Here is a 24347-nt window from a genome sequence, read left to right as displayed (position 1 = left end):
AAACCATTTACAGTTAAACAAAATAAACTTGGGAACGGACTTTTTTGTGCTGGCTTATTTATTTTGAAATGTTGCCTTGGAACTTTTTGTTTTATTTAGCCCTGAGAGGAAGGATAGTGGGTGAGGTCAGCAAACATTTCAGGAGATGTGATACTTCCAAAGAACAAACCCAAGATCCCAAGTGATGCAGGAACCCTTAACATTTAAATTAGCCCTTCTGAGAGGCCTGATGCTGATAAGAATGACTGACCTCATGAAAAACGGGCTTTGTTTTCTCACTTAAACAGTGAGAAAATTTCACGGAGCCCTGAGCTATCACTGGGGGGGATGGGGTGGAGACCCAATGGGGCACAAGTTAGTAACCGCTGTGGTGGGATAGGCAGGGCCAGCTCTGGAGTCAACAGAGCAACCCTCAGGTGAAGCAGTTAAACCCCAACCCAAAGACTGGAGTTTCCACAGTTACAAGGGAAATTAGATAACTATACACACACACACACACACACAAACAGACTGAAATATGTAGCGTTAGAAATCCCCAGTAACAACACTGATGGCCCAAACTCTCTGCAGTGACCCCAAACCATGACACTCCCTCTCTGAGTCTCTTCTCGACAGTGGGGCTGTGAGTGTAGCTGGATTGGGCAGTGGCTCCGTCTACTGTCCCACGGGGGAATCTCTTCTCTTCATTGCCACATGCCACGCAGTTGCCGTACTCTATCTGTCAGCCCAGCTGCTCAGTGGATTTGCCCATGTCACCCGGTTTCAGTTGTTCCTTTCCACATAGAATCATAGGACTGGAAGGGACCTTGAGAGATCATCAAATCCAGGGGTTCTCAACCTTTTTCTTGCTGAGACCCCATTCAACATCCTATAAAAACAATAGGGCCCGGCAGGGGGGAAGCGTGGGCTCCAGGCCAAGGGGACACACTTGGGCATAGGCATAGTTTTACTTCTATTTTTTGGGGGGGCGGGGGGAGGAATGCCTGGCATGGTTCATCCCATCTCCACAGAGCAGGGTCCAGGGAGGATGTGCCATCTCCACCCCCTGACTCACTCAGGAGGGCACCCAGCTTGTCTGTGCTCTGGGGCGATGCAACCAAAAATATATCTCAAAGTGGGGACTCAGTTCAAAAGGTTTGAAAACCGCTCAGGGTGCAGGCAGGGGGTTAGTTAGGGGCTGTGTGAAATGAGGGGAGTAGCTCAGGGTGCAGGGAGGGGATAGCTAAGGACTGTGTATGGGCAGGGGGTAGCTCAGGGTGCAGGCAGGGGGTAGCTATGGGCTGTATGCAGGCAGGGGGGCTTCCAGTGCAATGCCCAGCTTCAGGGGCAAGGCACTGGGACTCCCGGCTTCAGCCTCCCCGCTGCTCCTGGCTTGTGGGGGAGGGTAGGCTTGCCGGCTCGAGCACCGCGTTGCTCCTAGCTAGGAGGGGATGTGGGGACCCTGCCGGCTTCAGCCCCACCTAGCTTCTGGCTGCGCCACTCCCGGCTTGCGGGGGATGGGGAGGGCACCACGGGCTTCAGCCCCGCGCCGCTCCTAACTACAGCAGGGGGCCCACTGGCTTCAGACCCGCACCGCTCCTGGCTTAGGGGGAAGGGGGGGGCAGGCTTCAGCACTGGGGCTCCAGGTTTCAGCCGTGGGGCTCCGCGGCCCCCTTGAAAGGGCTCACTGACCCCCAGCTGAGAACCACTGATCTAATCCAGTCCCCTGCACTCATGGCATGACTAAGCATCATCTAGATCATCCCTGACAGGTGTTTGTCTAACCTACTCTTAAAAATCTCCATTGATGGAGATTCCAGAACCCCTCAGGCAATTTATTTCAGTGCTTAACCACCCTGACAGGAAGTTAGCCATTGATAGCTACTCTCTGGGAATGGTTTTCCACCAGTTTTGCACGCATCTTATAGTAGCTCCATCTAAGTTGTCTTTCCCTAGTTTGTTTATGAGAAGGTCATGTGAGACTGCATCAAAAGCCTTACTACCGTCAACATATACCACATCTACTGCTTCTCCCCATCCACAAGGCTTGTTACCCTGTCAAAGAAAGCTATCAGGTTGGTTTGACACGATTTGTTCTTGACAAATCCATGCTGACTATTACTTATCACCTGATTATCTTCCAGATGTTTGCAAATTTAGAGCTTAATTATTTGCTCCATTATCTTTCCAGGTACAGAAGTTAAGCTGACTGGTCTGTATTTCCCCAGGTTGTCCTTATTTTCCTTTTTATAGATGCCCATTTCCAGTCTTCTGGAATCTCTCCCATTTTCCATGACTTTTCAAAGATAATCACTAATGGCTCAGATGTCTCCTCAGTCAGCTTCTTGAGTATTCTAGGATGCATTTCATCAGGCCCTGGTGACCTGAAGACATCTAATTGGTCTAAATAATTTTTTACTTGTTCTTTTCCTATTTTATCCTCAGATCCCACCTCATTTTCACTGGCATTCAGTATGCTAGATGTCCAATTACCACTAACCCTCTTCTTGAACACTGAAACAAAGAAGTCATTAAGCACCTCTGCCATTTCCACATTTTCTGTTATTGTTTTTTTCCCTCTTCATTGAGTAATGGGCCTACCCTGTCCTTGATCTTCCTCTTGCTTCTAACGTATTTGTAGAATGTTTTCTTGTCACCCTTTATGTCTCTAGCTATGATCTGTTTTGTTCCTTGGCCTTTCTCGTTTTGTCCCTACATACTTGTGTTGTTTATGTTCATCCTTTGTCGTAATTTGACCTAGTTTCCACTTTACGTACAACAATTTTTTGATTTTTAGATCATTGAGGATCTCCTGGTTAAGCCAGCATGGTCTCTGGCTATACTTCCTATCTTTCCTATGCAGTGGAATAGTTTGCTTTTAGGCCTTGTAGTGGGGCAACTGCCCCACTCCAGTAAAACGGGTTAAAAGCATCCCTAGAGAGGGCTGTGGCTGGGCTAGGCTGATTCGGGAAGCAGCCACAGCTGTGGCCAGCTCAGTCAGGGTCCAGCTGGCCCTTATAAGAGGGCTTGGGGCCAGAAGTGAGAGGAGTATCACTCTAGCCCTGGAGGGAGAAGGGCTAGCTGCCTGGGAGCAATGTACCTGAAGTGGAGCAGTGCTGGGAAAGGGCAAAGGGAGCTGGGGAGCAGCAGCCTGGTAAATCCCCAGGCTAAGGCCTAAGAAAGGTACTGGGGAGGCAGAGGGGCAGCCTGGGGATAGGCAAAGGCAGCAGATCTTACCCCCTTGCCAATGATGAGTGGCCATTACAGACTGCAGTCTGCTCCAGTGAGCAGCGGCTAGATGATGACTTGCAGGAGCCACTGAGGCAAGGTGGGTTTAGAGGGTTGGGGGTTCCCCTGGGAGGGGAGACCCAGAGTGTGGGGGTACAGCTAGGGGGCAGCACCCCAAGGTAAAGGGGCACCGAGGTCCAGGAGGGATATGGGGGCCCTAAGGCAGGCAAGACACCAGCCTGCAGAGGGGGCTCCCAGTGCTGAAGAGCTGACTTCCAAGATGACCAGCAGGAGGCGCTATGCCGGTGAGCCTTCGCCTTGCTACAGGCAAGTAATAATGTCTCTGAAAAACTGCCAACTCTTGAACTGTTTTTCCCTTTAGACTTGCTACCCAGGGATCTTACCTACCAACTCCCTGAATTTTCTTAAGTCAGCCTTCTTGAAAGGCAGCACCTTGCACAGACGCATTGAATGTTGCCTGACATTATCAAGCTCTTTTTGAAATTCCTCACAATCCACCCAAACAAAAGAATTCGGTGTCCCGGGCAAGTTTTCCTATCTCAAGTTTTTAGTCCATTATTCCAAGTCAATAATAAACACACAGAACGCGACCAATCCTAGTGTTGCCACTCAGGGCCTCCCACTCTCCAGGTGATCATTAATTCCCACCTCTCCCCATCCAATTCTTACACCTCACATATGGGCTCTGTCTCTCCGCTGCTCCCAGCACTGGGCCCTTCTCCCCTCCTGCTGCTGCACTGAGGTTCTCCGGCCTCCCTCCTTTGGGTGGCTCAGGTCTCCCTTCCCACAGCTCGGCCTGGGGGCAATGGGGCAACAGGTCTCCTGGGGCAGGGACGCTGCAGGGGCTTGGGTGACCAGATGTCCCAATATTCAGGGCTTTTTCTTGTATAGGTGCCTATTACCCCACACACACTCTGTCCCGATTTTTCAAACTTGCTATTTGGGCACCCTAGCAGCCCCTGGGAGTTCCCCACCCCAGGGCAGAGGGGCCCAGCTGGGCTAATTGGGGGGGGGCAGGGGGAAGCATTCTGCCTCCTGACACCCTGCCTCGCCCTGCACCTCCTGCCCTTCAGTGACCCCCAAAAAGCCTTTTCCCCCTCCTGCCCCTCATGCCCCCTGAACTGCCACCTGCCGCCTCCTGCTTCCATCTCCTTCGCTTGCCCTTTGGACGGCACCCGCCCCATTCTGCTCCCTGCCCTGAAGCAAACAACCCCCCGCCCTTTGGCTTGATAACACCCCTCCCCTGCTCCAACCTCTGTGCCCCCAGCCCCAAACCGCATGGGGCTGGGAGGAGGAGAAAGTCCTTGCCTGCTAATAAAGCCAGTTTGTGCCCCACAGCCCTACCTTGGGGAGGGAGGGGATCAGCCTGAACTTCTCCCCCTCCCCAACACTGACCCCTGTAAACTGCCCCTGAACTTCCCCCTCCTCAACAATCCCCTCAACTCTGCCCCCCAAATCTACCCAATGCCTGGACTCTGCCCCTCCCCCATCCTGGCCCCCTCCTCAGTCCCCCTAATGAGCCCTGTATGAACCCCCAACGCCCTCTGCTCCCCTGAACCCATCTCCTGACCCCTGCAGCCCCTCCTGCACCTCAGCCCCCCTGAACTGCCCCCTCCCTTCCCTAGTGACCCCCAGCTCCACAGGGTGACTCTGCTGTGTCGGTTTAACTGTCACCCCAGGACATGCCAAGCTCCCCTCCCCCCTTACAGCCACCTGGGCCCTCATTAGCCTCGGGGGTGGGAGCTAATTTGCACAGAGGATAATGGAGCAGCCAATCAGGGGCTGGCCTGGGTGCCGGGGGGGCTATAAAGGGCTCCTCAGGGCTTGCAGACCCCTGGGCAGGGCTGTGGCTGTGCTGGGAGCCCGGGCTGCAGGGTCAGGGAGGGGTCTGGGCCCAGCCCCAGAGCCGGCAGGGGAAGCGGGAGGCTCTGGTGCTGCGCAGGGTGGGGCAAGAGCTGGGTACAAGAGGCCCCAGTCACTGCAGCTCCCCCTCTGTGGGGCTCCAGGGGAGAGGTCTGGAGCATTTGTCACACGCTTGGGATCCCCCCTGTAAGGGAGGACAAACTGGGCTTCATTCATACCCCAGTCTCAGTCATAATGCTGGGGTAACAGCGGGGGCCCCTTTCATAAAACACCTCATTATTTTTAGCTTTTCGTTTCATGGGTTGCAAGCCTCCCACATTCTCATCCAGTGAAAGAGCCGTCCCCTCCTGCTGGCATCGACCCCCATCCTTCTGACTGAATCCAATGCACCACTGCAGACTAGGGACCGAATGGCTAGGCAGCAGTTCTATGGAAAAGGGCCAAGGGGTTACAGTGTACGAGAAGCTGGATATGAGTCAACAGTGTGCCCTTGTTGCCAAGAAGGCCAATGGCATTTTGGGATGTATAAGTAGGGGCATAGCGAGCAGATCGAGGGACGTGATCGTTCCCCTCTGTTCGACATTGGTGAGGCCTCATCGGGAGTACTGTGTCCAGTTTTGGGCCCCACACTACAAGAAGGATGTGGAAAAATTGGAGAGTCCAGCGAAGGGCAACAAAAATGATTAGGGGTCTGGAACACATGAGTTATGAGGAGAGGCTGAGGGATCTGGGATTGTTTAGTCTACAGAAGAGAAGAATGAGGGGGGATTTGATAGCTGCTTTCAACTACCTGAAAGGTGGATCCAAGGAGGATGGATCTAGACTATTCTCAGTGATAGCAGATGACAGGACAAGCAGTAATGGTCTCAAGTTGCAGTGGGGGAGGTTTAGGTTGGATATTAGGAAAAACTTTTTTCACTCGGAGGGTGGTGAAACACTGGAATGCGTTCTTTTTGGAGGTGGTGGAATCTCCTTCCTTAGAAGTTTTTAAGGTCAGGCTTGACAAAGCCCTGGCTGGGATGATTTAATTGGGGATTGGTCCTGCTCTGGGCAGGGGGTTGGACTAGATGACCTCCAGAGGTTCCTTTCAACTCTGATATTCTATGATTCTCTTGCAGTGATTTCCCATAAACCCTGGGAAAAGCTGTTTGTCCACTCTGCCCAAAATACCTTCCTCTCCATATCCTGTTCCTGACTCATTTACTAAATTTAAATTGATTTACATTTCTGACAGCCTGAGATCTTGCTGTATATCAAGCAGAGCAGGCACTTTGTTGGGATCTCTAGATGCTGACAGAGCACAGAATAAAGACACATGGCTCAAACCCTGAACTCCTTACTCAGGATTTCAAATGGCAATTGCCTCAGTAAGTTTTAGTGGGGGCTTGGCTACATTTTCAGGATTCCAAGCTCGAGGACACTAACCCATTCTAGTGCACTAAAACCAGAGTGTAGTCGTAGGGGCACAAGTGGCTAGGTGTAAACACCCATCCACGATGCTAGCCACATCCTCTGGCAGCTAGTCCCTCCTGCCACTCACACTGCTGCAGCAATGTTATTTTTAGTGCCCAACCTGGATCAGAGCTAGTGTGTGTATCTCTACCTGAGCTGGGAATCAGACCCCCAGCTTGAAGTGTAAACGTACCCTAAGTAAAACTGTGTAAGTAGCTTAGGCTCTAGTCAATAATGACTTATTTAATGAAGGTGGGATATTGGTACCCTTCCCAGGATAGAGTCCCCCATCCTGTAAGTATGGCTTACATTCTTCATCAGCAAGGAGATGTGGAGAACTTTAACAGAACTGTGAAAGATAGACATGGGAAAAGGATACTTTACAAGTATGATGGCTTTGCTAATGAGGGCACAACAACTCCCATCAGCCCTCTCCCTACTGTACATCCCTTTACCCTGCCCAGGAACCTAAGTATTTAATCAGTTCCTGATGGGCTTATTCATTGATTCCAAGGCCAGAAGGGACAATTGTGATTGTCTAGTCTAGTCTGACCTTCTGTATAACACAGGCCAGAGAACTGCCCCATAATTCATAGAGCAGATTTTTTTTTTAATGGCCAAACTTGAATTAAAAATGATCAGTGATAGAGAATCCACCATGACCCTTGGTAAATTGTTCCAGTGGCTAATTAACCTCACTGTCAAAAATGTACAACTTATTCCCAGTCTGAATTTGTGTAGCTTCAACTTCCATCCATTGGAGCGAGTTATACCATCTCTGCTAGAGAAAATATTTGTTCCCCATTTAGATACTTATAGACTGTAATCAAGTCACCCCTTCACCTTCTCTTTGTTAAGCTAAATCACTCTAAGGCATGTTTCAGAGTAGCAGCCGTGTTAGTCTATATTTGCAAAAAGAAAAGGAGTACTTGTGGCACCTTAGAGACTAACCAATTAATTTGAGCATAAGCTTTTGTGAGCTCCTTCAGGATAGGTTGTAGATCCTTGATAATGCGTTGGAGAGGTTTTAGTTGGGGGCTGAAGGTGATGGCTAGTGGCGTTCTGTTATTTTCTTTGTTAGGCCTGTCCTGTAGTAGGTGACTTCTGGGTACTCTTCTGGCTTGTCAATCTGTTTCTTCACTATCAAGCATTCTTACAACTACAATACCCACCTGCTGAACTAGCCATCACCTTCAGCCCCTACTAAAACCTCTCCAACGCATCATCAAGGATCTACAACCTATCCTGAGGGACGACCCATCACTCTCACAAATCTTGGGACACAGGTCAGTCCTTGCCTACAGACAGCCTCCCAACCTGAAGCGAATGCTCACCAGCAACCACATACCACACCACAGAACCACTAACCCGGGAACCTATCCTTGCAACAAAGCCCGTTGCCAACAGTGTCCACCTATCTATTCAGGGGACACCATCACAGGGCCTAATAACATCAGCCACACTATCAGAGGCTCGTTCACCTGCACATCTACCAATGTGATATATGCCATCATGTGCCAGCAATGGCCCTTTGTCCTGTACATTGGTCAAACTGGACAGTCTCTACGTAAAAGAATAAATGGACACAAATCAGATGTCAAGAATTATAACATTCATAAACCAGTCGGAGAACACTTCAATCTCTCTGGTCACGCGATTACAGACATGAAAGTTGCGATATTACAACAGAAAAACTTCAGAAATAGACTCCAACGAGAGACTGCTGAATTGGAATTAATTTGCAAATTGGATACAATTAACTTAGGCTTGAATAGAGACTGGGAGTGGTTGAGTCATCATAAAAAGTAACCTATTTCCCCTTGTTTATTCCTTCCTCCTCCCCCCCCCCCCTGCCCCCCGTTCCTCAGATGTTCTTGTTAAACCCTGGATTTGTGCTGGAAATGCCCCACCTTGATTATCATACACATTGTAAGGAGAGTGATCACTTTAGATAAGCTATTACCAGCAGGAGAGTGGGGTGGGGGGAGAGAAAACCTTTTGAAGTGATAAACACCCATTTTCTCATGGTCTGTGTGTATAAAAACATCCTCACTGTATTTTCCACTGTACACATCCGATGAAGTGAGCTGTAGCTCACAAAAGCTTATGCTCAAAAAAATTGGTTAGTCTCTAAGGTGCCACAAGTACTCCTTTTCTCTCAGCAAAGGTAGGGATGGAGCCACCCACGAGCAGCCCTGACCACCCCTGCTTTGGTCCACAGTGTGTGAAAACCTACTAATAACATACACAGGTGAGTTCACAGCATGTCATGATCAACAGTGGCGAGGTCAGTGGCTGATCTAATCACATCAACACGAACCTTAATCCTCAGTTACTCTGAGGCTGTTTATAAATGTTTATATCTGACCGGCTGGTCCTGCTCTCTTCTGTCTAACATGGCTGGAAGTTTGCCAAGGGTTTCTTGGCTCCCATAGCCCAGCAGACAGAGAAGTGACAGCTGCAATGTCTATATTTAATATGTAACTCTCTGACGATGGATATTTGTATAAAAGATCTGGTGGGATCAAAATTTTAACTCCAACACAGCACTTGCTTCCAAGCTTTCTCCCTTGTGGGTGACTGGAGAGGAAGATTTTGTAACAGTTATAAGGGTTTATACCTTACTGCTTGTGATAATATTGCTTGTGAAGAAGCCCAACGACCTCCAATAAAAATATATAGCATAGGTGTTAGCTAGAGAGCAAATCTAAGTCCTACTCGTGTACCCCACTCCCCAGAGCAGGGCTAAGGCTCACTGGGCTGTACACTGCAGCCGGGAATGTGGGAGGGAGGCACTCGGGCTGTGCGGAACCTGATTCAAATAATAATGGAGATAAAAAGAAAATGACTGTAATATCACAAAACTGCTGCCCCTCAGACCTTCCTCCTCACTGCATCCTCCCTTCTCTTGTCTTTCTGTTTAGTTTCTCCCTTCCTAATTAAACCCAGCACCACCACTGCCAAAAAACACACATCCCACTGGCACTAACATGGGGTCTGCTGCCATCCCATTGATGGTTCTGTCTGAGAGTTATATCGCTTCCCCCTACCCTGTCTTTGTCTGGTCTATTTAGAATTGTTCCTCAGACTAGCACTGTCTGCCATCCTCTGTTTGTATAGTTTCCAGTACAATGGGGCCCCGATCTCGGTTGGTCACTAGGTACGACTGCAACACACATGACTGAAACTTCTTCCCCTTTGTTATTAATCTCAGTGATAAAAGAACAGGTCATTTGTTTCAAGACCCCAAGTTAAGGAGGACTCTCTACTGCATGGCATGATGGCATGTGACTAGAAATGTGGGGAACAAACACTCCCCACATCTCTTAGGTGTGTCAGTAGCATATAATTACAGATTGACTGTAGGGTTGCCAACCCTCTGGGGTTGCCAACCCTCCAGGATTGCCCTGGAGTCTCCAGGAATTAAAGATTAATCTTGAATTAAAGATATGTAACATGAGGAGTTTACCTCCAGGAATACATCTAACTAAAATTGGCAACCCTAGTGACTGACTAGGCTAATAAATGAGTCACCTCCCCAAGAGTGGAACTCTAACCTGATTGCTAATAACTGATCCAGGGCTGTGCCTGAGGGGAAAGGGAGTGATGTGATTGGCCTAGGTCTGGACTGAACCCACTCTGATAAACTCAGTTCAGTTTTGCCAGACACAATCTGATCATCACTGTTAATTACCAGCAGGAGAGTGAGTTTGTGTGTGTGTATGGGGGTGGGGGGGATGTGAGAAAACCTGGATTTGTGCAGGAAATAGCCCAACTTGTTTATCATGCACATTGTGTAAAGAGTTGTCACTTTGGATGGGCTATCACCAGCAGGAGAGTGAATTTGTGTGGGGGGGTGGAGGGTGAGAAAACCTGGATTTGTGTGGGAAATGGCCCACCTGATGATCACTTTAGATAAGCTATTACCAGGAGGACAGTGGGGTGGGAGGAGGTATTGTTTCATATTCTCTGTGTATATATAAAGTCTGCTGCAGTTTCCACGGTATGCATCCGATGAAGTGAGCTGTAGCTCACGAAAGCTCATGCTCAAATAAATTGGTTAGTCGCTAAGGTGCCACAAGTACTCCTTTTCTTTTTGCGAGTACAGACTAACACGGCTGTTACTCTGAAAACTGTTAATTCTGTAGACTTAGTCACAGCTCAGTAGTGACCTGGCCCTGCCATACCAGCATCCTGGCTGGGAGCACGTCCCTGGGAGCAGGAGGAGAGCAGAAAGATATCAGTGTCCCGAAACAGCTGCTCTTGCCCTGCCAGTGACACTCTCTGATGAAGGACAGTCTGAACCTGAGCTTAAACCCTTTCAGTTTCATCTTGGTTCACCACTGGATACAAATAGAGCCTGTGATGGTGCCAAGGGTCACAGGAGAGGGGGATGATGTGCGCTCTTTAGGGATGTGACTTCTTCTCTTCTGCCAATTTCCTGTAAACCCAGAGGGACACCAGCCAGCGGCTCTCCCCAAAATACTTCTTGAAATGTCTGACTTACTATAAGCGTCCACTGCATAATACAGACACTTCGTTGGGGGATGGGATCTCTTTAGATTCTCACACAGACTGTGAGGTAGATACGAGGCTGGCCAACCTAGGGAATTAGCTCTCGCCACTCAGGAGCACCCTCTGCAGGTGGTGTCTTGCCCATAATTACCTGCCCTTTTCCAAGCTCCACCACATTAGGCCCTGCATCCCTCCCAGACCATGGTGCACTTTCCTGGGGTACCGCCCTCTGGCGGTGCCCCACTCTCTGGGTGCTGCCCCTCCAGGGAACTGGCTACCCCTAATCCCACCACTCGCCTCAGTGACCCACTGCCGTTCTTCACCTAGCCCCTTCCCTCAGGGGCAAACTGCAGTCTGAACTGGCCACTCATCATCAGCAAGGGGGGTGGACCTGCTGCCTCTTCCTCCCCGGCTGCCCCTCCGCAGCTCTAATACCTCCTCCAGGCCCTGTATCAGGCCCTCAGCCTGGGAGTTGGTCAGGCCAGAGCTACCCTAGCTCCCCCTGACCTTCCCCAGCATTGCTCTGTCCAAGTACCTTTCCCTGTCTAGGCAGCCAGCCCCATCATCTCATTCAGTTTTCTCATTTATTTTTTCAACAGTCACCCTGTGCAGCCTCGTACATCCTGCCATATCAGTACCCCGACACAGGCCTGTGGATAAGGCTGATGTTGCAAACTTTATGTTCTGGGTTTAGTGTATGTGTCGAAGGGGGTCACACACTAGGTTGCTACTGTCGGGTGAACTTATTTCACACCCCAGAGGATCCTCACATCCCTCCATTCCCTCACATCCCTCGCACAAGCTTCCTGCATGCCACGCTCCCATGCCCCTCTATTTCAGGGGCTCTGTGTGCCCCCCAAAGTCCCTCCTCCTCCCATACTACACCCCCCCCCCCCGTTTTCCCCTCCAATGACAGCAGCTCTGTGTGACTCCCATTCCCCCCATACCAGGGGCTTTGTGTACCCCATTCCTCACTCCCCCTATTCCTCCCCCAATAGCAGGGGTTCTGAATGTGCTCCCATTCCCCTACCCCCCCATTTTCCTTCACTCCCTCCATACCAGACTTCCCTAATCTTCCCCCCACCAGGAGCTCTGTGTGCCCCCCATTACTCCCTCCCTCTAAACCAGGGCCCCCCTTCACTCTCAGGCCAGCTCTGTCTGCCCCCCATTCCCAACTTCCCTCCATGCTAGGGGTGCTATGTGCCCCCTTCCCCCTATACCAGGTTCTCCTAATTTCATGCTGTCTGGAGTGGCTCACAACTGTGAGTGCCAATCTCAGGGCAGACTGTCAGAAAATAGGTCAGAGAGACCAACATGGTGGTGTGTTTTATAATTAGGGTGACCATATTTCCCTGTGCTGGATATGAACACCTCGTAAAATTACTAGTGAGTTCACTGGCAATCAATCAGAACTATGCAGTACAAACATTCAAATTAGCATCAAGTTGACTGAGCCTCCATTAAAAAGAAATACTGCCTAGTTGGATTCTTTTTATTTACCTTCTTATCTTTAAGGCTTTAGGGTTCACATTTAGGGGTGTGTGACACCCCCACACACACCTTCCCACACCTGCAGGGTGAGGTGACACACACACATGCCCATACACCTCTCTCACACGGGTGTATGTGTGTGTGACTGACAGACTTGGCCCTTTCCCTGCCTGGTGCTCTTTGCCCTCCATGCCTTGCTGGGCCCCCGGGTCAGACCTGCCGCTCCTGGTACCTGGTGCCACATCTTACCAAGGCAACACATGGATGGGGGCACGCAGGCTCACATGACTCCCCCCATTTCTGCAAGGGCTTATACCAAAATATGGCATGTGGCCACCAGCAGCCTTTTGGCACTGTGCAGGAGGGAAGGGCTAGGAGCTGCTTCCAGCCACAGAGGAGGAGTAGAGGGGAAGTGATGACCTGGCCCTTGTCTTTGCAGAGCTCATCTCATCTTGTTCCCCCCACCGTGGCTGGAAGCAGCTTGTCCCTTACTGCCCACACAGTATCATAAATTAGCTAAGACCTCCATGCTTCTGCTGGCCACCAACATAACCTAGATGCCTTCTGTCCCCCCCGGCTACAGCGTGGGAAGGAAGGGGTTAAGCCTTAAGAATGCACTGTGCACCAGGGCCCAGGTAACCTGATTGCAGAGGCTTCAGAGAACCCGGCCAGAGAGGTAGCTCAGCAGGGGAGGGTGCCTAGGGGACAGAGCAGCCCCACGCTCCTTGGGGGCTGGACCGCAGGGCAAAGAGGGCACTAAACCCCTGTCCGGGGGCTGCTGTGAAGCCTGCAGGGTCAGGTTGGGAACAGGCTGGAAATTGTTTCCCACCCCAGTCCAGAGCTTAGCGGCTTCCCCATGCATGCATTGCCCAGGGCTTTGACACACGCAGGGCTTGGCTCCTCCTGGCCAGTGGCCCGGGTTGGAGGGTCTTGGGCTTTCCCAGGGTGCTGGCCCAGCCAGAGGCAGTGGGGGAAGGAAGGAGTCTGCCGGCCATACTGTTAATAAGTGCAGGGCTCCAAACAGGAGCTGGTTCTCCGCACAGCGCTGGGAGTGGGATATGTCCTGCTGTGTGTTTGGGGTGGGGGTTGATATGGAGGAGCAGCAGGACTTGTGGGGGTGAAGGGGCAAAGCAGGGAGAGGACAGTGGGAGGAGGAGCATGTAAAGGGCCGATGGTGATATCTGATCTCTGGTCACACAATCTATCACATATCTATTCAGGGAACACCATCAAAGGGCCTAATAACATCAGCCACACTATCAGAGGCTCGTTCACCTGCACATCCACCAATGTGATATATGCCATCATGTGCCAGCAATGCCCCTCTGCCATGTCCATTGGTCAAACTGGACAGTCTCTACGTAAAAGAATAAATGGACACAAATCAGATGTCAAGAATTATAACATTCATAAACCAGTCGGAGAACACTTCAATCTCTGTGGTCACGCAATCACAGACATGAAGGTCGCTATCTTAACTGTCCAAAACTGGAAGATCGGAAATTCATGAAAAAACTCGTACAGATACAGACAGGCATCATCTTCCTTTCCAAATGCAGACAGATGGACATCGTACCAAAAGGACTGAAGGTAAAAAATCCGTTACAATCTACATACCACACAGACTATGCTGACAGCTTGTGCCACACGCTCTCAAAGAAACTGCGGAACCACCTGATCAACATCCTCTACAGCAAACAGGGAAAGATTAAGAATGAGCTCTCAGAACTGGATACTCTCACAAAAAAACAACCCTCCACACAAACTTCCTCGTGGCTGGAATTTACAAAAACTAGACAAGCCATTTACAACACACACTTTGCTTCTCTACAAAAGAAAAAAGACACTAAACAATCTAAACTACTACATGCCACAAGGGGCCACAGCAATGGTTCCCTTAACCCACCCAGCAATATTGTTAATCTATCCAATTATACTCTTAGCCCAGCAGAAGTATCTGTCCTATCTCGGGGTCTCTCCTTCTGTCCCTCCACCGCCACGAACATGATACAGTTCTGCGATGACCTAGAATCCTATTTTCAACGTCTCCGACTCAAGGAATATTTCCAACACACCTCTGAACAACATACTAATCCACAGAGACCTTCCTACCAACACTACAAAAAGAAGGATTCTAGGTGGACTCCTCCTGAAGGTCGAAACAAGAGACTGGACTTCTACATAGAGTGCTTCCGCTGACGTGCATGGGCTGAAATTGTTGAAAAGCAGCATCACTTGCCCCATAACCTCAGCTGTGCAGAACACAATGCCATCCACAGCCTCAGAAACAACTCTGACAGCATAGTCAAAAAGGCTGACAAAGGAGGTGCTGTTGTCATCATGAATAGGTCAGCATATGAACAAGAGGCTGCCCGGGAGCTCTCTGACACCACTTTCTACGAGCCATTACCCTCTGATCCCACTGAGAGTTACCAAAAGAAACTACACCATATGCTCAAGAAACTCCCTGAAAAAGCACAAGAACAAATCCGCACAGACACACCCCTGGAACCCCGACCAGGGCTATTCTATTTGCTACCCAAGATCCATAAACCTGGAAATCCTGGATGCCCCATCATCTGAGTCATTGGCACCCTGACAGCAGGATTGTCTGGCTATGTAGACTCCCTCCTCAGGCCCTACGCTACCAGCACTCCCAGCTATCTTCGAGACACCACTGACTTCCTGAGGAAACTACAATCCATCGGTGATCTTCCTGAAAACACCATCCTGGCCACTATGGATGTAGAAGCCCTCTACACCAACATTCCACACAAAGATGGACTACAAGCCGTCAGGAACAGTATCCCCAATAATGTCACGGCTAACCTGGTGGCTGAACTTTGTGACTTTGTCCTCACCCATAACTATTTCACATTTGGGGACAATGTATACCTTCAAATCAGCGGCACTACTATGGGTACCCGCATGGCCCCTCAGTATGCAAACATTTTTATGGCTGACTTAGAACAACGTTTCCTCAGCTCTCGTCCCCTATTGCCCCTACTCTACTTGAGCTCTATTGATGACATCTTCATCATCTGGCCCATGGAAAAGAAACCCTTGAGGAATTCCACCATGATTTCAACAATTTCCATCCCACCATCAACCTCAGCCTGGACCAGTCCACACAAGAGATCCACTTCCTGGACACTACGGTGCTAATAAGCGATGGTCACATAAACACCACCCTATACCGGAAACCTACTGACCGCTATTCCTACCTACATGCCTCCAGCTTTCACCCAGACCACACCACACAATCCATTGTCTACAGCCAAGCTCTACGATACAACTGTATTTGCTCCAAACCCTCAGACAGGGACAAACACCTACAAGATCTCTATCAAACATTCTTACAACTACAATACCCACCTGCTGAAGTGAAGAAACAAATTGACAGAGACAGAAGAGTACCCAGAATTCATCTACTACAGGACAGGCCCAATGAGGAAAACAACAGAACGCCACTAGCCATCACTTTCAGCCCCCAACTAAAACCTCTCCAATGCATCATCAAGGATCTACAACCTATCCTGAGGGATGACCCATCACTCTCACAAATCTTGGGAGACAGGCCAGTCCTTGCCTACAGACAGCCCCCCAACCTGAGGCAAATACTCACCAGCAGCCACATACCACACAACAGAACCACTAACCCAGGAACCTACCCTTGCAACAAAGCCCGTTGCCAACTGTGTCCACATATCTATTCAGGGGACACCATCATAGGGCCTAATCACATCAGCCACACTATCAGAGGCTCGTTTATCTGCACATCTACCAATGTGATATATGCCATCATGTGCCAGCAATGCCCCTCTGCCATGTACATTGGCCAAACTGGACAGTCTCTACGTAAAAGAATAAATGGACACAAATCAGATGTCAAGAATTATAACATGCAAAAACTGGTTGGAGAACACTTCAATCTTTTTGGTCACTCAATTACAGACCTAAAAGTGGCAAGTCTTCACCAGAACTAAGATGGAATATAAGCTGGCCCACCAGGGTTCCCCACCCTCCATTGCTGGTAAAAGTTCCCGCCACTTGGTAGCTGGGTGGGACACGAGGGTGGGGAAATGCTCCCAGCACTGGCAGCTACTCCCCTGGTCAGGATGGGTTTTTTGCAGCACTGAGAGAGCTCTTTCCCAGCGCTGGTGCTGCGACTACAGAGCCATGTTAAAGCGTTGCCACGCTTGGTGGTGAAGACATCCCCTAAGTCCAGACAAGGGTGAGGGCACAGTGCCCCTCTTGCTTTGCCTTCATTCAGATGGGAGGCAGTAATTTAGGGCAGGCATCTAACAGCAGAAAATTAACAGAACCCCACGATGGCTCAGCTGTGCTGGCTGACACGTTCCGTGTGAGAGAGCAGAGAACCACATCTCCATCCATTCCCCTCCCACCTTCAGCCATGGACACACAGTCCTTTCCTCCAGCTCTTGACACAGCTCCAGGGATTTATGCCTCTTCTTCCTGCCCCCTTGTCAAATTGAGAGAAGAAACTTGTCCCTGAAGCGGTTTCCAGAGCTCACGTGCCAGTTCTGCTTCTCCGAGAGCTTCTCCTGCGGCTTGCGGGCAGGGATGTCCTGCTCTGAGGGGCCAGTGCTGATGGGACACCTCCCCAGCTGCAAAGGGAGGTTACTGGGGGGCAAGGAGAGGCCCTTCTGGCCTATGCTATGGAAGGACTGGGGGAGCAGGAATATCTGGGAGGACCATGGGAGAGAAGGAATGGTGGGGGCAGCTATAACCTCTGTAAATGCCCCCACCATTAATGTCATGCATCCTTAGTCAGGAGTTCTCTCCCTGATGATTGGCCCATGGTACAAGAGATCCTTAGTTCAATCACTGGGGATCCCCGTCACTGATGATCTTTGTGAAAGGCAAAGGAGGCCTTTGCAGCTGAGCTAGGATCTGTGCTCTTTCTCCCTCCCCACCTACGACTGCAGTTTCTTCTTCTTTCCACCTCCTACAAGGAGGTCAAATATATCCCGTCCATTGATAGCCACCTTTGAAGTTCAGGTGTGGACAAAGCACCCTTTCAGTTAGGCTAAATATGGGAGCAGTTAAATACCCCATGGTTTAGTGGGAGCAAAAACAACAGAACCCACCACCCAAGGCATGGACCAGCATGGCAAGGCCTGAGTAGTAGGTGAGACAAGCAGGCTGAGGAGAACCCTAGGACTGATTAAAAAAATGCAGGGGCTGGGGAATGGATTTATGTTGCAGATAACTATCGAAAGGAATAAGGAAGCCAGCAGAAACCCAGAGAAGCCTTGATAATGTGGCTGTGGAGGAAGCCAAGAAAAAGCCTTTGTTAGGGCACAGGACTGGCTACAAGCAAGTTTGCATTTCTAATGTGTTCAGGGAAACAGAGCTGTGTGCACCTTCTTCTTAAGTAAACAAGATTGTACCAAGAAATATGGGACATTTATCATCAATTTCTCCTCTTAATGGAAACAACCTGGAGAGGCCCCGAATACTGCTATCCACTTGGAACAAGAGGCAACACTATAAAGAAATACAGTACACACAAAAAATGCCTTTAGCTTGAACTGCAACACAAAACCTTAACTCTGAATTCATACTTCCCCCCACACGAAAAGAATAGATCATGTATCTTCACATTTCTAGAAAGCTCATGTTAATGTTGCTGATGTCACAGTTAAAGTTTGTGTTACAGTTGGAGGTAGTGGGCAGTAGCCTGTGGAATCGCCAGGTCCATCAATAAGAGTGATTAACACAATCTGTGGGTTTTAAGGCTTGATAGAGAAGCTTCCGAGTCTAAGGCCAGCCATGCTCTCTGGTTTATTTGGGCAGATCCTCTGAAGCCTGCTTGTGACACCCCACCCCCCTCCACAGGGCCACAGACCCCCCAGTTGAGAACCACTGTGGTAGAATAGATCCCTGTCAGCCGAAAGAGCTAAGGCTTTGTCTTCACTGCAGAGTTAACTCGAGTTTTCTACACTCAGTTACTGGGCTTGAGTCAGCCTCTCTCACATGAGAAGAGCCGCACTGTGAATAAACAAAGGTCCTGCTGTGTCCAGACTGGCACTGCACTCACTCAGGTGGGGCACTGAGACTTTTAGGAGCTCATCCCAAGGCTCTTTGCACAGCAGTGAGCTGAGCCACTCTATGGATTCTTTCCCAGTGGATGGTGGGAGAACTTGTCTGTCCTTTCTTGGGACACAGGGGGAAGAGTGGGAAGGCATTGGAGAATTAGAAGCACTCAAGTGCAGCTAGCTTGCATCCATACTACAGAAAGATCATGTTAGCTGGTGAGTTGTGCAAACTTAGGCTTTAGCCTGTGCCCCGAGGGGCCAGCTCACTTGAGTTATTAGCAGCACATCTTGAGGGTTTTTCTGTGTGGACAGGAGTCGAGTTAGGGCAATGCATAAGGTGTAGCTCGAGTTAACTCGGCATCTCCTTTTGAATCTGAGCAATATTATCTGCAGAATACAATGAAAATACTTCACTTTCACAAGCCCCATTCACACCTGGCAGTGCCAATCTCTTCTAACCATGTTCACTGCCACCACAAAACAAAGGGCGATAAGAGGACATTGTCTTGGGGAAGGTCTGTCTCCTCCGGCTCTCTGGTTTGCTGAAAGTCTAATTCCAACTCGGGATTTATGCCACCTTTCTCCCACAGCTTTGGGGCTCGCAGAGTCTGTGATTCCTGATTTAATACCTCCATCAAGATAAACAGAAGAGAAATAAGTTATTTAATGACTAATTCTCTTCAATCACATCCTGTTTTGTATGTGTTTGTTTTATTCAATACACTGCACCTGCCGGCAGGGCCGGCCCACAACATTTTGGCACCTCAGGCATTAGGGTGACCAGATGTCCCAACTTTATAGGGCCAGTGCCGACTTTTGGGTCTTTTTCTTATATGGGTTCCTATTACCCCCCACCCCCGTCCTGATTTTTTACATTTGCTGTCTGGTCACCCTATCAGGCGGGGAGCTCAAATGACACCCCCATGCCCCCTTGCTTGGGCCAAAACTTTGAAAGGTCTCAATTCTGCCTTCTTTCTGTTCTACTCCGCCCATGGTACTGCTCTGCTACCTACCCCAATAAAGGAGAACTAACAACTTTAAATGCCTTGTTCAAAAATTGTCAGTACACTTTATTATGCAGACAAGAAAAGTTACATTTGCTGTTCAGGCATTTGAAAGTTAACACTGGCATTTTGATGTTTGAATAATCAAAGTGGTGCTTCCGTGCCTTCTTGGTTGCAGAGATTTGAACTGCTTCTGCTTCCTGAAGGTCCACAGTCTGGGCCAACTCATACTCTATTGAGATGGTTGCAAGGCCGACTAGCCTCTCCTGGGTCATTGTGGAGCGTAGATGTGATTTTACTAATTTCAGCTTGGAGAAGCTGTGTTCTCCACTGGCAGCTGTTACAGGAAGTGTTAGAAGTATGCACAGAGCAACAAAATAATTTGGAAAGATGGTGGTCATCTTATTTGTGCACGTATATTCCAGAACAGCCTTTGGAGTTGATCCTATTGAATGTATCTGAAAAGCTTTCAGTTCATCACCTATATCACTTGCATCAATATCGCACATGTCGTCATGTGTCAACACGGTCTCTAGTGCCCTGCATTGCTGGTTTAGGTCTTCTTCAGGTACAGTGAGGAGTTTGGGAACATCCTACAACATCCCAAATATGCTGCTGTGATCCTTGAGCTGCATGAAACGTTCTGCAACTGATTGTATCGCACAGTCTAGCACCCGGTTAAAGAATTCAGCTTTGAATTGTTGTTTGGGGTCTCTTATGAGATTCTCCCATGCCTCATATACAAAATGTCGTCTTCTTCGGTGACTCTTGTATTCTTGAATGGGTGGGGAAATAGCTTCAGTGTGAAGCTCCTCTACCCATTTCTGTGCACTCTTCAGAACATTTTGAAATCCCTCATCTGGCCGGAAGGAGTGTAGGTGGCTGCAACGGCAGAGGAGCCAGCCAACAGAGCTGGAGACAGGGGAGGTTGAGGGGGAGTTCTGCTGGAGGAGAAGGACTGAGGTGAGAAGGCAAAGACAGACACAGAGGCAGCAGTGGTGGTGACCCGAGCGGTGGGGGACACAATGAAAAACTCATGTTTTCTTCCATTGTTGCCCTCTTTAATGTTTTTAATGAAGTAAATACTCATGGGAACTGTGCGCTCATGGGAGACTTTAACTTCCCAGATATAGACTGGAGGACAAGTGCTAGTAATAATAATAGGGCTCAGATTTTAATAGATGCGATAGCTGATGAATTCCTTCATCAAGTAGTTGCTGAACCAACAACTGGGGATGTCATTTTAGATTTGGTTTTGGTAAGTTGTGAGAACCTCCTAGAAAAAATGGTTGTAGGGGACACCCTGGGTTCCAGTGATCATGAGCTAATTCACCTTAACCTGAAGGGAAGGATAACAAAAAATAGATCTGTGAGTAGGGTTTTTGATTTCAAAAGGGCTAACTTTAAAAAAAAATAAGGACATTAGTTAGGGAAGTGGATTGGACTGAAGAACTTATGGATCTAAAGGCAGAGGAGGCCTGGGATTCCTGCAAGTCAAAGTTGCAGAAGCTGTCAGAAGCCTGCATCCCAAGAAAGGGGAAAAAATTCATAGGCAGGACTTGTAGACCAAGCTGGATGAGCAAGCATCTCAGAGAGGTGATTAAGACAAAGCAGAAAGTATACAGGGAGTGGAAGATGGGAGGGATCAGCAAGGAAAGCTACCTTATTGAGGTTAGAACATGTCGGGATAAAGTGAGAAAGGCTAAAAGCCATGTAGAGTTGGACCTTACAAAGGGAATTAAAACAAATAGTAAAAGGTTCTATAGCCATATAAATAAGAAGAAAACAAAGAAAGAAGAAGTGGGACAGTTAAACACTGAGGACTGACTGGAAGTTAAGGAGAATCATAGAATCATAGAATATCTAGGCATGGCCCAATATCTAAACAAGTACTTTGCCTTTGTCTTTAATGAGGCTAATGAGGATCTTAGGGTAATGGTAGCATGACAAATGGGAATGAGGCTATGGAAGTAGAGATTACCATATCCGAGGTAGAAGCCAAACTTGAACAGCTGAATGGGACTAAATGGGGGGCCCAGATAATCTTCATCCAAGAATATTAAAGGAATTGGCACATGAAATTGCAAGTCCATTAGCAAGAATTTTTAATGAATTTGTAAATGCAGGGGTTGTACCACATGACTGGAGAATTGCTAACATAGTTCCTATTTTTAAGAAAGGAAAACAAGTGATCCGGGTAACTACAGGCCTGTTAGTTTGACATCTGTAGTATAGAAAAAAATTTGAAGGAGAAAGTAGTTAAGGACATTGAGGTCAATGGTAAATGGGACAAAATACAACATGGTTTTACAAAAGGTAGATCGTGCCAGACCAACCTGATCTCCTTCCTTGAGACAGTAACAGATTTTTTAGACAAAGGAAACACAGTGGATCTAATTTAGCTAGATTTCAGTAAGGCGTTTGTTATGGTGCTACATGGGGAATTATTAGTTCAAGAATACTAATTATTACAGAGGGTCCTACTGAAAGGTGAACTGTCAAGCTGGAGGGAGGTTACCAGTGGAGTTCCTCAGGGATCGGTTTTGGGACCAATCTTATTTAATCTTTTTATTACTGACCTCGGCACAAAAAGTGAGTGTACACTAATAATGTTTGTGTGTGACACAAAGCTGGAAGGTATTGCCAATTCAGAGAAGGACCGGGATATCATACAGGAAGACCTGAATGACCTTGTAAACTGGAGTAATAGTCATAGGATGAAAATTAATAGTGAGAAGTGTAAGGTCATGCATTTAGGGATTAATAACAAGAATTTTAGTTATAAGCTGGAGATGCATCAATTGGAAGTAACAGAGGAGGAGAAGGCCCTTGGAGGATTGGTTGACCACAGGATGACTATGGGCCACCAATGTGATATGGCCGTGAAGAAAGCTAATGCGGTTTTGGCATGCATCAGGCGAGGTATTTCCAGTAGAGATAAGGAGGTGTTAGTACCGTTCTACAAGGCACTGGTGAGACCTCATCTGGAAGACTGTGTGCAGTTCTGATCTCCCATGTTTAAGAAGGATACAGGAACAGGTACAGAGAAGAGCTACTAGGATGATCCGAGAAATGGAAAACCTGTCTTATGAAAGGAGACTCAAGGAGCTTGGCTTCTTTAGCCTAACCAAAAGAAGGCTGAGGGAACATGTGATTGCTCTCTATAAATACATCAGAGGGATAAATACCATGGAGGGAGAGGAATTCTTTAAGCTCAGTACCAATGTGGACACAAGAACAAATGGATACTGTGGAAGAAGACAAGTTCTTACTTTTAGTTTGCATGCAACAAGTTAGAGACAGTTTTATTTTTAGGCAATTGCAAGAAGGAAGACAGCCGTTTGGACAGGGTGTCTGTTTTTATGCAAATTTTTAAAGTATAAACAATGTAAAGCAAGTATTTATACCTTTTTATTACATAAAGCTCTGCTTTGTCTATACATTTTTTATATTGTATTTGTTTTTAACATGTTTTTGCTACAATTACATTTTATTGTTCTTTTAAGGTAAGGTTTTTGCTTTGCAATTTTTGTACGCTTACACCAGTTTTGACTTTAGAAGTTTTGAGTTCTTAGGAGTTAGAGTTAGCCTGACTTTTTCTTTCTTTTTTTAACAGAACTAAGATGGCTGTACTTAAATGCCCTTTTTTACTTTCACACTCCCCTCTTCAGTGCTTTTAGCACAACCATCATTTTTAAACTTTTATTTTTATTAGAGCTTGTATTTTTGATATTAGATTAAAAGGATCAGCTCCATAACTTTTGGTTGGATGTAACGATAATGCATAATTAGTATGAACATGAAAAGTATTTTTGTTGTTCTGTTTTTTATAACAACAATAACATATTTTTTAATTAAACAAAAACAATACAAACATTAATGTGTTTAGTGTAATAATATGCTAGAGTTATTTTGTAGCCTTAGTTACATAGCACAATATTATAATTAGTCCATAAGATAAATGCTTTATAGATGATATGAAAGGCATGTTTTTTAATTTGATATATATTTTGAAGCACATAGATTTGGCCTTGTATTTTAGAGATTTTTTGAACCTTTGGTAGGAGTGAGTGTAGGTTTTGGAATTGGTCGGGTATTAAGGTGGTTTAATGAAAGGGTATTTGAAGCCTAAGATTTAATTATAGGATTTTATTTGCAGGCCAATAGATAAGGATTTTTTGCAGCAATGGTGAAATTAAAATGTATGTTTTGCAAATGGTGACCTTAACGTTTACACAGCTGTAACGAGCTTGGAAGAGCAGGTGTTTTGTTAGGGTGGGTGTTTGTTTTCTACTTTTTTAACAAATGCTGTTAGAAACAGTGACAAATTTTATTTTAGCTTTAGCTTTTGTACGCACTGAGGCTGTGGGGGCTTTAAAGGCCAAAAATGTTTATTGGCTTTTTATTTTTATGTAAACATTGGGTGTTATTTTAGGAGCACTGACTATAAATTGGCTAGGCATACCAGGGGAATTAATTTTTTTAATATTACCGTGAATTGTTTCATGTTCTATGCATTTTTTTTACGGACCTGCAGGATTTGGTATGTAGGAGCCCACACCCCTTTAACCGGCCCGTAGGCTTGGCAGGAGCCCTGCGAGTGCCTGCAACTTTACCCTGAAAACGTTTACGTTTGTTTTTACGGCCACAGATCAGATGGCACTTTTGAAGCACTAGTAAGGGCAGTGGGCCAGGCCTGGTGCTTAAGGTCACTGTGAATGGCCGTTAGCTG

The sequence above is a fragment of the Lepidochelys kempii genome, chromosome 6, assembly GCF_965140265.1.
Source record: "Lepidochelys kempii isolate rLepKem1 chromosome 6, rLepKem1.hap2, whole genome shotgun sequence".
Taxonomy (NCBI): domain Eukaryota; kingdom Metazoa; phylum Chordata; order Testudines; family Cheloniidae; genus Lepidochelys; species Lepidochelys kempii.
Note: the sequence above shows the minus strand (reverse complement) of the source record.